At 42.8% G+C, this 14345-nt stretch overlaps 1 protein-coding gene and 1 long non-coding RNA gene across 8 annotated transcripts in view; one reads left to right on the top strand and one right to left on the bottom strand.

The window, feature by feature from the left end:
* Positions 1-14345, bottom strand: part of KCNAB1 (potassium voltage-gated channel subfamily A regulatory beta subunit 1) — a 253158-nt gene that overhangs the window by 146144 nt on the left and 92669 nt on the right. The gene's annotated exons all lie outside the window — the stretch shown is intronic.
* On the top strand, positions 3277-14285 carry LOC112545860 (uncharacterized). Its single transcript, XR_012906255.1, has 3 exons — positions 3277-3412; positions 9262-9354; positions 14139-14285. It is a non-coding gene; the product is annotated as an uncharacterized LOC112545860 (long non-coding RNA).

Genomic DNA, 14345 nt, shown 5'->3' with positions numbered 1-14345 from the left:
TCTTAGTATTTTAAACAGGCTGCATGCAGGGCTTTCAAACACCAGGGGATGAATTGGTCTCTGGCTGGCCCAAGATTGGGAGAGCTGAAAAGGTAGCTTAAGAGCCACCTCTCTTCCACCCCTACCCTCTTCACTGCATGAACTGTACAACTTAGCAGGAGCTGAAAATCTTGGCCCAATATTTTTAAATGGAATCAGAATCACAGAGATCAGAGATGCAAAATGCAGTGCATTTAGTTCATTCCACTGCCAACATAGGATGTTTCTCTTGAGCACATTTTCTTTGTTCAGTCCAGCTTTTAAATGTCCCACGCGATGAGGCTTCCATTACTTTCTTTGAGACACTATGATTCAGTGCATCTCGTGGCCAGGAAACGTTCTTCAACATTTAGCCTAAGTTTTTCTTTGCCTGATTTCATCTCATTACTTCTACTCATTTGGGATGGCATTTTCACTGTAATAGCTATTTGCAAATCTCCTGAACTCACTTAAGGAACATTGAAGCATTTCTTCGTCAAATAAAATATCCTTTCACTAGATCACTTGTTTCCTTAATTAACTCAAGAAGTGTATTGTGGAGAGCCCACTATAACTTGCTGCTCATTAAAGGTCCACCAAATTCATGTTAAGGAAACTTTTGCAAGTGAAAATTTTTGACATGAAAAATATACTGTTTTTAACTCAAACTGAAGATAGGCGGCAACCACATAAACCTCATTTATCATAGCTATTTCAGATCCATAAGAGTCACTGAGTTGTGTCCTAGTACCTTGTGAAAAACCTTGCATTAAACTTGTATCTGCTTGGTGTATTCTATGAACACTTTTATTTGAATTATTATTTAGCAGTAAGATACGTGCTAGCAAAGGAATCACAGCGTAACAAAATTCAAAGGAATATATAACGTCTTCTCTAATGAGCTTACAGGGTACTGTCAACACTCTGCTCTCAGTTGCACTGATATAAACCAAGAGCAACTCAGGTGAGGCTAACTGAGTTACTGTGGAGTTTTCATGCATGAAAGTTGGGAATAAGGCTGAAAATGACAGGCAATGATCAGACACTGAAATAACTCAGTGCAATGATCAAAGCTGAGTTTTGTTTGTTTGTTAACTATCAGAGTGCTGACAGCATTTTATTGATGTGGATTAGCATTTAGGAACGTTGTAGAGGGGAGAGTCTGAGACACCTGGGAGATGCACTGAATCAGGGAGATCAAATTTGTTTTTTTTTTAATTGACAGTAATTTTAATTAAAGAAAAGGGGGTGGGTGGGAGGAGAGAGAACATGTGTTGAAGATACAGCTTGTGCCATATGGTCAGAAGGATATTTGTCATCGGTAGTGCAGGGAAAGAAGTGACGGTAATTATTCATTTAATCAATTAATTCTAGAGTAGATGGATCAGTAAGAGATATGAATGGTTGAACCTTAAATTAAAGCTACCTCCAAGTGACAAAATGCATTCATTTTATGACCCTCTTCAAATGCACTCCTGTATAGCAGCGGGTGGGATGACGGTTATGTAAAACTTACACAGATACTGGCTATTGCAATAAATACAACTTTATTAACAATGCTCAAAATACACAGAGCAAAATGGGCTCTTCCCTCAACTGAGACATGCAAGAGAGAGGAGAAGGAGCAGAGTTGGCCAGATGTAGGGTTATTGAGCCATCCTGCTGAGGCAGAGCATTGCTGAGAAGTGCGGAGTACCTCCAATTCCTATTGCCTGAGGTGGGAATTAGGGTGTTCTGTCCCTTTCAGAATTGGCCCTTAGAAAGCATCTGCACACCTCCCCATCTCACCCTTAATGCCTGCTGCTGAAAGAGATGTAGGGAAAAAATCAGATGACGCACACCTTCTCTGTGACCTCTTCACTCATCCCTCCCCTCTACCAAGCACACACAGCATGGCTGTAATCCTTCCTCCATTGAATCAGGTGGTGATTTGCCACTAAGTTTGATGGGTTGAGGATTGACCCGCTCTAATATTTTACTAACCCATCTTTCTTGAAGGAGCCTGGGGCTCATTTAGGGCATTTACTGTGTTTCAGCTGAGATTCCAAAAGTCAATCACCTGAGAGACTCTTCAAAAAATTGACACTAAATACATTTGTGTGTCTTTTATAGTGTCTAGTTATAGTTGCCATTTAACCAAGTCAGCAAAGCAAAACAAATCAGAAACCCACTTACCAGGAATCTTTATTCCAGACACATAGTCCATTAGGTCAAGAAATGAAACATGCTGCTACCATGATAGACAAGAAATGAAACTTTAGGATGATGTGTCTCAGAAAATATAACTTCTGCAGGGTGTACCGTGATGTCCTCTCCTCTTCATACAGAGAAGTAGCCCGTGTATCTATTTCTGAGTTCTGGCACACATAAGATACCCCAAGTTTTTCTCAAAGCCCCAGCTCTTGGAGTCCTGTGACTATGTGAGATGCTCAGCTTTTATCTAAAGTAACCTATATGTCTATCTTTCATGTTCAGAGGAAACGTGAAATCGTGCGCTATAAAGGCTCAAACCAAAAGGCAAAATGTGTCTCCAACTTTTCATATTTAACCCCTCCCCCCTTCATTTTTAATTTTAATTTTTGGAAAATGGATTAATTACTTTTGAATCCTTGTGGGTAGCAGTATTATTTTGTGGCTGCATTGCTCCAGGAACCGCAGGAGGAATTGTGCAACCCCTCAGCACCCTGCTTCCTAGAGTTCCCTGCTGGGACTGAAACTCCTTGTTTCCCCCAGCAGGAGCCAATGCCATGACAAACACAGTGAAGCCCTAAGTCTCAAAGCAGGAATAAAATTTACAAAGCCCCCAACACCATAACAAAACCCACACACCAGCGCGGACAAACAAAACCCAAAATAAAGGAGTGTATTAAGCTTGGTCTTTGAAAAATATACCTGCAGAATGTTTAATCAAATAGAGGAATAAATAACCTGTGTCATGAGATTAAAAGGGGTTATACTTTTATATATCATGTTATCACTTCACGGTTACAGAATTACCAATATAAATGACTTGTCCCAGAGAATCCCACTCAACATTCTCTCTCTTCTATGACATAATAATGAATGAAGGCCAGTTTCAGCGCATGCTATCCCCTCCTCTGGACATTAGATTTGATTTTTCTTAATGTTCAACACAACTTTTTATGTTTTGTATGGCAGCTATGACAAGTCTGAGCAGGCAAAGCAGCATAATTATTTTTGAAGGTACCAGATTGATACATGCAGTGCTGTGATGACAATTGACTGATTTCTACTCAGGGCCCAACTCAGATTCTTATTCCAGCTATATCGTTCATTGTACTCCGACAGGAGATTCATTTGCTGGGGTAGACACCTCCTGACTTGTTTCAGCAGCCTGCTCCCAGGAACCATCTGTGGCACAGATTTTAAGAAGGTTTGTGTGTCCTACATAGAGCATGGCCAAGTGCCAACACGGGCCCTGGAACAAGGTGTGGGGGGATGGCTCTGAGCCTTTGAAAGGGACAGGGCCTCAGGCAGAAGGGACAGGGCCAGGGGCAGCCAGCCCTTAACACCATCCAGATAATGGCACTGGGCTTCCCCCCAGCCCTCAGAGTTCCACAGAGCACCCAGTGCAACACTCCAGCACTCTAGAAATGATTCAAAGGTGCCTGGGACTCCAGTCACCATCACTGCCGTGTTGCCGGGCCTACCTATATAAGTCTAAAATCAATACCTTGAGAAAGTTAATGGCCGGTATCACTCAATAGCCCCCTGTATGTTAATCCATCAGAGAACTGGATGGCAGGTATAGAGATACTTGCTTTCCAACTCAAATTTAAATTTCTCCTTCAACTTTCATTTGTGGACTGACTTAGTTCTTGTTCAGAAGCTTCAGGGGGTAGCCGAGTTAGTCTGTATGGAAAAAACAACAAATAGTCTATAAAGTGCTACCAGACCAACAAAACATGTAGATGGTATCATGAACTTTCATGGGCACAGCCCACTTCTTCAGATGAACAGAGTTTTGAGTTTAGGATGTCCAGACCCAAAATAAGTAGGGGTATGTCTACACTGCATTCCTCTTTCGAGAGAGGAATGCAAATACAGCTGAGCGAAACTTCAAATGAAGCACAGATTTGAATTTCCCACGCTTCATTTGCATAATCACGTCCGGGCGCTATTTTGAAATACCCTATTTTGAAAAAAGAAACGTTGTCTAGACACGGTTATTTCGAAAGAAAACCCTTCTTAAACCTTAAACCTCATTTTATAAGGAGCAAGGGTAGTTTTGAAAGAAGGGTTTTCTTTCGAAATAACCGTGTCTAGACAACGTTTCTTTTTTCAAAATAGGGTATTTCGAAATAGCGACCAGACGCGATTATGCAAATGAAGCGTGGGAAATTCAAATCCGCGCTTCATTTGCAATTTCGCTCAGCTGCATTTGCATTCCTCTCTTGAAAGAGGAATGCAGTGTAGACAAGAAAAGGGAGGGTGGAAGAAGAGGAGTGGAAGACAGGGAGCTAGAGGGAATCAGTAAGTATCTGAAGATTGGGTAGTTAAAACAAAGCAGATAAGAATCAAAGTCAATTGATAGTATCCTTCCTGACACAGGAGTCTACACAAAGAGCTGTTTGCACCTTCAACGACTATTAAGTTGATAGTGCTCCAATCATCCTTCATCATGATTTAGTCCATTAGCATGTGAATTGAATTTGTGGAAGTTCTTGTTATATCTTAACTACTCTGAAGACTCCTCATTTGTAGTATGGCCAAGGCAAGAGATCACTTAAAGTGCAGCTTCACGGGGTATTTCACAGATGAAAGGCCAGTGTGAAACTTGACTGGTGCTGCAGTATCCAGGGTCAAATAGAAGCAAGGAGTGCATCTTCTGGTCAGGATTCTCAACTGATATAGCTAGAGTCTGCTTAACATGGAGGTTGCCAAGGCTCATGTTTAAGAGCTAAATATATGAAGAAAAGATTTTAACATTGATATTAATGGATAGTTTAAGAATACAGATGCCCTTCAGAAGCCTATGTTTCTTTATATATGAATTATATGGAATCCTGCAACAGAAACCTAGTTCTCTGTGTCATTTCTATAGGTGTCTTGCAGTAATTCTCTCATTGTTTTATTGCTTTGCAATTGTGTATATGTTTTCCATGAGGCTTTTGATACCAAAATGATGAATTTAGTACAAGAAGCTGAACTGAACAGAATAAGTCTTAATCAAGCTGCATTGTTTGGAAGTGGCCCACACACATAATCCAGGATCACTCACCCAATATACATCTACAGCCACAGAAGAATATTGAGGCTTCAAAAGGCTCTACACAAATCTATTTTGTTTGGTTGGCTGTTTTTTTTCCTTCAATAAAATTTGATCTTCTAAGTCACTTAAATTAAACCTCTTTTACCCGAGTCACTCTTGATGATAATGCCAAGTTGCAGGGACAGATCCCTGATTGGTCAGTTCTGTTAAAACAAATAGTTGGATGCAAATTACCCTCCAGAGCCCAGCACACAGTCTAACAATCTCAAAGCTTGCACAACAGGGAAGCTTGCTCTGAATCACAAGCTTGAATATCCCCATTAAGATGGAATTGCCACGTGTAATGACCCTCAGAAAGAGAACCATAGAAAAACCTTACCAAGGAGTGAGTGGTAACAAAGGACTCTGAGCTAGGGAAGAGCTGAAATGGAAGGTATTGTTCACTATACAATATCACATCTGCATCATGAACTCATATTGAATTTGTGTGAGGCAAGCCCACAGCCAGACTGCTGACTGCCTCAGGGAGGGAGGATTGTGGGGGTGGTATAAATTGAGCACTCAAAAGGCATTTTTAAGTGTTTTGACTTTCAAAAAGAGACACACAGAAGAAAGAAGGTGGGGGAGGAAAAGAGTATCTTCATACAAGCAGAGGAGAGAGGCAGAGGCACGAATTGAGTCCTTACAGCCTGATCCTGAAAACCACCATGGTAATCCTCCCCCATGCGCAAGTCGCATTGTTTTCCTTGTATGACTATTCAAAAGAGTAGGGGCTGGCAGGATCAGCCTGTAGCACCTTTCATTGCTTTTAACCCACCCTTTCCAAGAAATTGAAGGACAACAAGCACACGGAGGAGAAAGAATGGAATACGCTGTAAGACATGCATACAATAAACCCCACAACCACAAAAAGAACAGTGTGGGGATAATACAAACTTTCCCGGCAGTGGGGACACCCCTGGGCACAGCCTTTGGATGAGAGAACCTTCACAAGGGTCCCCTTGTGAACATTCTTCACTTCATCCTGATGGGTAGTAGAGTATGGGTCCATCTCTACCCTGGGGCATCCCGAGGGATCTGTGGAAGACCAAGGCCATCTGCACTTGCTATGTATCCTGGTAAGCTCTCCCTACCAGATTCCTGCCTATCCACCCTCACCCCCCAGGAACACTATGTTGAAATGATAATAATAATATAAGGTCTGAGGCTAAATATCTTTGTCACCTAAGATCCCTGGGGCTCTGGGAGGAATGACGTATGCTTGCCATCATTCCTCATTCACCCCCTCTACTACTCTTGTGATAATTGAGATCTAGCAGGCCTACTTTAACTGTGAGCCTAACCACTGGAAAGTCAGTACAGGACAATGGAAAGTCACAATTACCTGGCACTTTAAAATAAAGTTACTTTGGCCTAAAAAAAAAAATCAAAACATGTTGCTTTTTATAAGTACCAATAAAACATTTACACTTCTTTTATATTTTTATGTTTGCCACAAACAATACAATGAAATAAATATAAAACTGTGAAATTTTTTAGTGATACTGAATTTGCATTTTTTTCCTAACAACATTTTGGCAAAAAGGTATCACCCAGTGCTAATTCCTGTTGCTCCTTATATAACCCAGAGGCACTGAGACCGCTGACAAGGGAGAGTGAAGTCTGCTCCACCGCCTTAGACAAATGCCAGTTGACTTTTAGATTATGTTGTAGAGGCACATGGCTTTAGCCCCTAAAGCTGCAGGTTCAATCTCGCTTGCTAATTACCAGAGTCCATCAGCTTTACACTTAAAACATGCCCATGGGTTTTTTGCAAAGAAAATTAATATAATTTTGTAATTAAAAAAAACTGCTATTTTGAATACATCACAAAATGGAAAATATATTTCAAATACATTAGCTCGTTTCATTGTTAATATGTTGTACCCTTCCAGTGTAACTATTTGGAAGGAAGCAATAAAGTATAACACTGGACTTTTAAATCACGCCAATGCTTAAATAATCACCGTTTTAAAACAACTTAATGTACGACACATTGAATCTCTCTAGTCTGCCACTCTCTGGTTCAGCAACATCCATGGTTCGATATGATTTTAGTTAACTAGATGTCTGCTTATTGTGGATAGGGCCAAGTTTCCTGTGGCTCTACCCACCACCCCTGTTCACACCCTTCACTGCCCCAGGCTGGGGACAGCCAGGACCCCAGGCAACAGCAGAGAGGCTGCTGGAGCTGGTACAGGAGTGGGCAATAATGTTTGATGGGGAAGGGGTGGGTTACTCCAAGATTTTAGAACGTGGTTGTTGGCTGCACTCTTCCATGGTATTAATGGAGGTGACGTGGGGTCTGGGATGGAGGTTGGGTGCAGAAGGGAACTTGGGGTAAGGGATTGGGGTGCAGGAGGGAGAGTGGGTCTGGGTGAAGGAGGCAGTTGTGATCTAGGGCAGGGGACTGGGGTGCAGGATTTTGGAATGTGACCTAGAACAGAAGGGGGTTGTGATCTAGGGCAGAGGACTGGGGTGCAGGGGTTTGGTTTGTAACCTAGGGTAGGAGGGTATTGTGATCTGGGGCAGTGGATTGAGGTCTCAGATCTGGGAGGGGGTTTGAGTGGAGGAGGGGGCATGTTGCGTGGGGGGCAGAGGGTTGGGGAAGACATGGGCTGGAGTGCCAAAGGCAGGCTTTGGCCAGGAGACTTACCAGCCAGCAGGTCAACCATCCTGCCTGCAGAGCTAAATGCTTGCAGAGCTTAAAAATTTTCTCTGCCTGCCTGCCCATCACTGTGCCTGCACAGGCTGCCCAGCCACGTGCTTGTGTGAATAACTGAGGAGGGGCAGGGGGCATAGTGCTTCATGTGCTGCCTGTTATTCAAACAGGCAGCTCCCAGAGGTCAGTTTCTGGCCAGAAGCTGGCCAATGGGATTTGTGCTGGAGACAGGAGTTATGCCTGAAGCCTTCCCCCCAGGGCTCACAGTTTTAAAGAGAAATGGCCCCACAGCCACTTTTCTGAGCAGCGTGCAGGGCTTCAGGAGAGTCTTCCCGGGGCTTCCCACTGTACCTGAGGGCAGGTTCTGGTGGCTTGGTGGGCCAGATCTGGCCTGCAGGCCGTATTTTGCCCAGGCCTGGCTTGGTGGCTGGGACATAGGGCCAGCATGGGAGCCCCTGTACTATGGTTGACCTACCAAGGTTTAGCAAATTCTCTAGTTCAGCACTGGTCAGGTCCTAAGGGTGCTGGATTAGAGAGTTTCAACCTGCATTATATCTAACCTATACTTCTTCTCACATACAGCCTTGATGTTTTCCCTTGCTTACTTAATTGGCCTTTTCATGATCTGAAATCTCACTCCTCCTTTTCATATAGGCTTCTTATGTTAATCCAAAGCCCTTTAGCTCTTATGTTTCTCCTTTACCCAGTGTGAGTCATTGTTTGCTTTATTCTTTCATCCTTCATGCGCAAATGTAGAACCTCATAATAAACTCTGCAGTAAGCATGGTCTTGTAATATAGGATCTGCCTTTGTGATCCAAGGTCCTTTTTATGGACTTAAAAACAAAACTGGCTTAGGCATTTTTGGATGAGTCTGTGAACTTACCCAACTCCTGTCCTGGACACTGATTATTAACAAGGAGTCCCGTGGCACTTTCATGCTCTAATACCCTAATATATTTGTTAGGCTTTAAAGTGCCACGGGACTCCTTGTTGTTTCTGCTGAAACAGACTAGCGTGGCTGCCTCTTTGAAACCTGTGATTATTAACATTTATTTACTATTTGTTTAGTGCCAACAGTAAACTTGGGGCAACACATGACCAAAAAAAGTTAGATAGTCTTTGATCTGATTAGTTTAGTCTAGAAGACAAAACACTTGGAGACACAGAGCCAGATCCTCAACTGGTATGCTCTGACAGCCAGTGGAGCTAAGCTGCGTATCTATCCCAAGGAAGATGATATAAGGTTGTTTTTTTAAAAGGCCAGTTAGATGGTATTCACACTTTCCCCACTCATTTTATGTAACAAGGTCTGAGGGCCACGGGCAAATCATCACCAGCCTCCCACTGCAGGAGAAGTAGAGCCCAGCATGGTTACCAACATCTAGAAAAGATTTTCAAAGGTCAGTTTTCCAAATAAATTAAGGGTGTGGGGCTGCTGGGCCCCCTACCACAAGAGGATTGTGTGTGCAAGTTGGGAAACATAGACATTTATATAGCAACATTTCCTAATGATACTCGACTGCACACATCTGATGTTTATAAAGGAGCATTATTACCCCCATTTTACAGATGGGGTTATTAGGGCTGAGAATTTGAGTGATTTAACACATCACAGAAGAAAGACATGTCAGATTTGGGATTAGAACACAAGAATCCAGTTGTCACTTTGCTGTTTAACCCTGTAGACTGCATCATCTCATGCTCTTGAGTTCTTTTTGACCAGACACCATTCTGACTGCTGGGCAGAGGAGCCAATTCTACTAAAGCTCTCTAGAAGGTCAGGTACCAGCCACATGTAGCCAAAAAGGTAGTAAATTACCTGAGTTATTTACAGGTAAATATGTACTTCCTCCTATTGTCTAACTTTGCCCAGGAATGTGGCTGCTTCAGTGACTTCAGATGCTTCAATACTGGAGCCTCAGTTACTCACGTCATTTGTTCTGTCTGGCATATGAAATCAGTTAATAGGCAAATTCTCCCTAGAGCGGGCAGAGAGGTCTTAAATGGAATGATTGGGGAGGCTAAACTACTCATTCATGTCCAGATTTTAGAGTCTGTCCTTCACGAACAAGTCGATTTACATTAATTAATGGCTCCAAAGTGCTTTGGAGAAGTAAAGTGCTCTGCTAAGGCTCTTACTGGGTTGGCAAAGATAGGGAGGGTGAGAATGGAAGTCTGGAAGTTACCCCACTGGTGCATGGCTTCTGTACCTGTTTTGTAAACAGAGCACTTCACTTTCTGGAGCTGTCAGTTGGCATTCTGGGACACAATAGACAGTGGCATAGAAAACTTGTATCATTTTAAAAATGACAGGGCGGAAAGGAATGTTTCAAACAAAAAACGTATAGTCTTCAAATTACAAATTTTACAATTGGTCATAATCTGTCAGAAATAGTTCTCTCTCTTTTGCTAGTAATGCATTTCTCACCATCTGTTCATCTCTTTTTCTTTTCCTTTCTGAAAATACAAAACTCAAAAACTGCAGACCTAGGGGTCATTAAAAACCTGAATGGGAGAGTTTCTTAGATTTCGTCTTTGGAGCCCATCATCTGCAACACCCAAACATTGTACAATTGTGTGTCATGTGATAACATCACAATACTTTGGGTTTGTCTACCACACTCGAACTGCTACAGCAGCACAACTACATCATTGCACCCATGCTACAGAGGAGGCACTACCAATGCCAACAGTAAGGTTTCTCCTTTTGGTGCAGGTAATCCACCTCCCCGAGAAGTGGTATCTTGGTCAGCAGACATTTTTAATCAACCCTGAACTGTCTATGTAGGGACTTAGTTTGGCTGAACTAAGCCGCTCACAGGGTGTGTATTTTTCCATGAGCAACAGTTAAGATGACCTAATTTTGTAGAGTAGGCCAGGCGTTAGTCCTTATATAGTACACTTCACCCATAGACTGCAAAGCACTTTACAAAGGGAGGTGTCATTCCCATTTTACACATGGGGAAGCAAGAGAAAGGGGAAGTGACTTGGTCAAGGTGACACAGCCGGTTAGTGCCAGTGTATAGTGGTGCTGTAGCCCACTTCAGCCATGAGAGGGTTACAAGTAAGTCAGAGGAGGCTTGCACAACCCTGGCCAGTTAAGGCAGGGCAAATCAGCCAAATAGGACCAGGCTAGGCCCTATAAAAGGCTGCAAGGGCTGAGGGGAGCACACACTCTCACTCCAGCTGTGGAGAAGAAGAGACCTGGCTGCCTGGGAAGCTACAGAGAGTACCTGACACAGAGCAGAGCTGGGGAAAGGCAGGCCGAGCTGAGGAAGCTCTGGCCTGACCCAATTCCCAGGCTTCAGGGCCTGAGGCAAGGCTGGAGAATATAAGAGCTGCAAGGAGGCAGCCAGGGCAGGAACAGGCAGCAGGTCCACACCCCCTTGCCAATGATGAGTGGCCATTTCAGACGGCAGTTTGCCCCTGAGTCGGGGTGGAGGACAATGAGGACATAGGGTCACTGAGGCAAGGTGGGTATAAAGAATTGGGATTCCTGGGAGGGGAGGACCTGAGCATATGGAGGCACTGCCACGGGGCAGTACAGCGAGGAAAGGGCACCGTGGGCAGGAAGGGACAGGGGAGCTAAACGAATGCAGAAGAAGATTGGTAACTGAGAGTATGTCTAGACTACAGGGTGTGTTTTTTTTTAAAGTGGCCTTTTTTTGAAAAAACTTCCCCTGCATCTAGACTACTTCCACATTCTTTTGAAAGTAAATCGAAAGAACATGACAGTTTTTTCAACCACGCAAAACCTCCTTTTTTTGAAAGTGCTCTTTCGAAAAAAGGTGCTATGTAATGCAAACTGTGCTTTTTCAAAAGAGAGCATCCAGCCTGCCTGGGTGCTCTCTTTCGAAAAAGCGGCTTGCTTTTTTGAAAGTACTGATTGTACTCTAGACGCTCTTTTTGGAAAAAGCCTCTTTTGAAAGAGGCTTGTAGTCTAGACGTAGCCTGAGGGTGAGACATCAGCCAGCAGAAGGCTCTCATACTGAAGAGCTAATTCCTGAGACCAGCTGGAGGCGCCACACCCACTAGTTGACCCCGCTACACACAACCAGGAATAGAAGCACTGACGTGCCAATGATTCCCAATAGCAAAACATTTTTTAAAAAAATCCTACATTTGAATGCATCATTTCTAATAATGCACTGTCATAGGGCTGGAAGGTATGCCATCATAATTCTGTTTCATCAAGCCTTCTATCTACTCTTAATACCTAATCTGTGTCAGTTGTTCTCTTTCTCCCATATCTATATGGCTAAAATCAGGTTAAAAGTCTGGAAAATCCAAAAGCGATACTGTGGAGAAGAGATGGAAGCTATAGCTTTGAGAGTCCAATGCATGCACTGCCAGCAATCCTCTCAATACAGCCTCTTGCTAAAGAAAGCAAAAATCAGCTACTATTCCAGACACATTGAGATGAATAACACTGATTCTAAAAGATTTGCCTCATACTGTAAATTCATTTACAGAGCATCCTTTGCTGGCTGTCTTTTCATCTCTGATATTTTACTACATTTGTTAGCTAGAAAAGATTTAACTAGCTAGCCAATTGCCAATTTGCCTTTTAATAAAATTGTCTTTCTGTTACAATCTGATTTCGATGTTTCCCATAGAAATGATCTTACATGTCTAAGAGGTCACTAATTGCAGTCTGCCGATGGGATGATTATATACCTGTTTACAATAACCTCCCTATTTCTTCTGGAGCTTTTATCATACACCTTTCATACTAACAACCAGGATATTTTGCTGAGCCATTCAGACATTGTGGTGGTTTTTGCCCTATGATTATTCCTAGCCTGTGTCCCCTTTTGCTGGAATATGTTCAAATGCATTACTTCAAAAGAGGAATTTGCTGAAGGTTGCTCACTGAAATCTGGTGAACCACAGCATTTGGTCCTGAGATCATTTTCTTAAAGCCTATTTCTTTCACTCTGGTACAGTGTTATTTAACGTTTTGGGTTACAATTCCAAGAGTGCTCAGATAAAATATGATGATTTACAGCTCAGAGTCCCACGATTTCTTCCTTTGTAAACTGATTTCAAGGTATACATGTTAAAAAATTCCTTGCAAGTGCTACTTAGCCTGAATTAATCCCTATCCTTCCTTTTCTTGTAAAACAATTTGGATGTACATTTTTAGCACCTTGGAAACAGATTAAGGGTCCAATGCTGCAACTTGCCAAATGCTTACACGTGCTGTATGCTTGCAGCTCTGACTGGAGAAGGAAGAGATGGTGCTCAGCACCTAGCAGGAATGGATCCTACATTTGCAATGCTCCTTGTTAGCAGAAGTTCCACATTTAGGATTAGATTGTGACAGACTATACACCTATGCAAGGGAAACAGGATTCTAGACTAGACATACCCCCAGGCTGATCCAGAATGGCAATTCCAAGACAAATGGAGAGAAAGCAACATACATTTGAAACACTGAGACTTTGAACTTTCTCCACCTGAGGGGGGAAGGGAAGGGCATATCAGGGAAGATATTTTCCCAACCTACAGCACTACTGATCCAGCAGAGAATGCTGTCGATTGGGTGCAGCAAGACACTACTCCTCTGGCATACGAGAGCAGCAATGAGGGAACTGTGCCGTGTCTCTGAGGAATCACATGTCTGCAGGCTTTTCTTGGGGTGTGCAGCTAAACCATCATCTCTTGCTCCAGGCTGGTCATAAAGGCACAATCTAGATCTTAATTTACTGCTCCCAGGGAACATGTTAAAATTAGGGTTTGTCTCTACAGTGTATTAGTCTCCACCACCACATCCCCCCTACTTGGCCTGTATGGACCCTCCTGGTGTAGACAATAGAGTTTTATAATATCTTATGTAATGTGCTTAATAGGCAGTGTGAAAATAAATGTTAAACAACTATAACTCTCCTGGCCATCCTTCTCTGGGTATCAGGGAGGAACTGTCTTCTAGGCCCTTAATAAAAATGCATCAGGCAGATTACTTGTGTCTGTATCAGAGGTCAAAGGAGAAAGAGACCAGGAGGATCCTCCTGATTCAGCATGAACACACTGATGCTCTTAGGAGTAATTAAAATACAGGTTGTGTTCTAAAGAAAATATGATGAATGATAAAAGTTTGTACTAATAGATGCTTTGTATTAGAAGTAAATTGATACCTTTTTATGGACAATTGTATCCCTTTTCCCATGTGACATTTGTGTAGTTCCTGGAGAGGGGGAGTCAATGCATTTGGAATGTGAGTGCCTGGAGAAAGATAACTTGAAGGTTCAGCAGTTTCAGAGTTCAGAAGGTTGAGGAAGGGGGAGAAGAAGCTGTAAAACTCAGAGGCACCCAGGTACCATCAATTAGGTCCACAGTGAAGCAGACAGGTGCAGGACATATAGACGGACTTGGAGTTAAGACATCTTTG

This window comes from Pelodiscus sinensis, chromosome 10 (genome assembly GCF_049634645.1).
Source record: "Pelodiscus sinensis isolate JC-2024 chromosome 10, ASM4963464v1, whole genome shotgun sequence".
In the NCBI taxonomy this organism is placed as follows: Eukaryota; Metazoa; Chordata; order Testudines; family Trionychidae; genus Pelodiscus; species Pelodiscus sinensis.
This window is presented reverse-complemented; position numbering and strand designations above follow the sequence as displayed.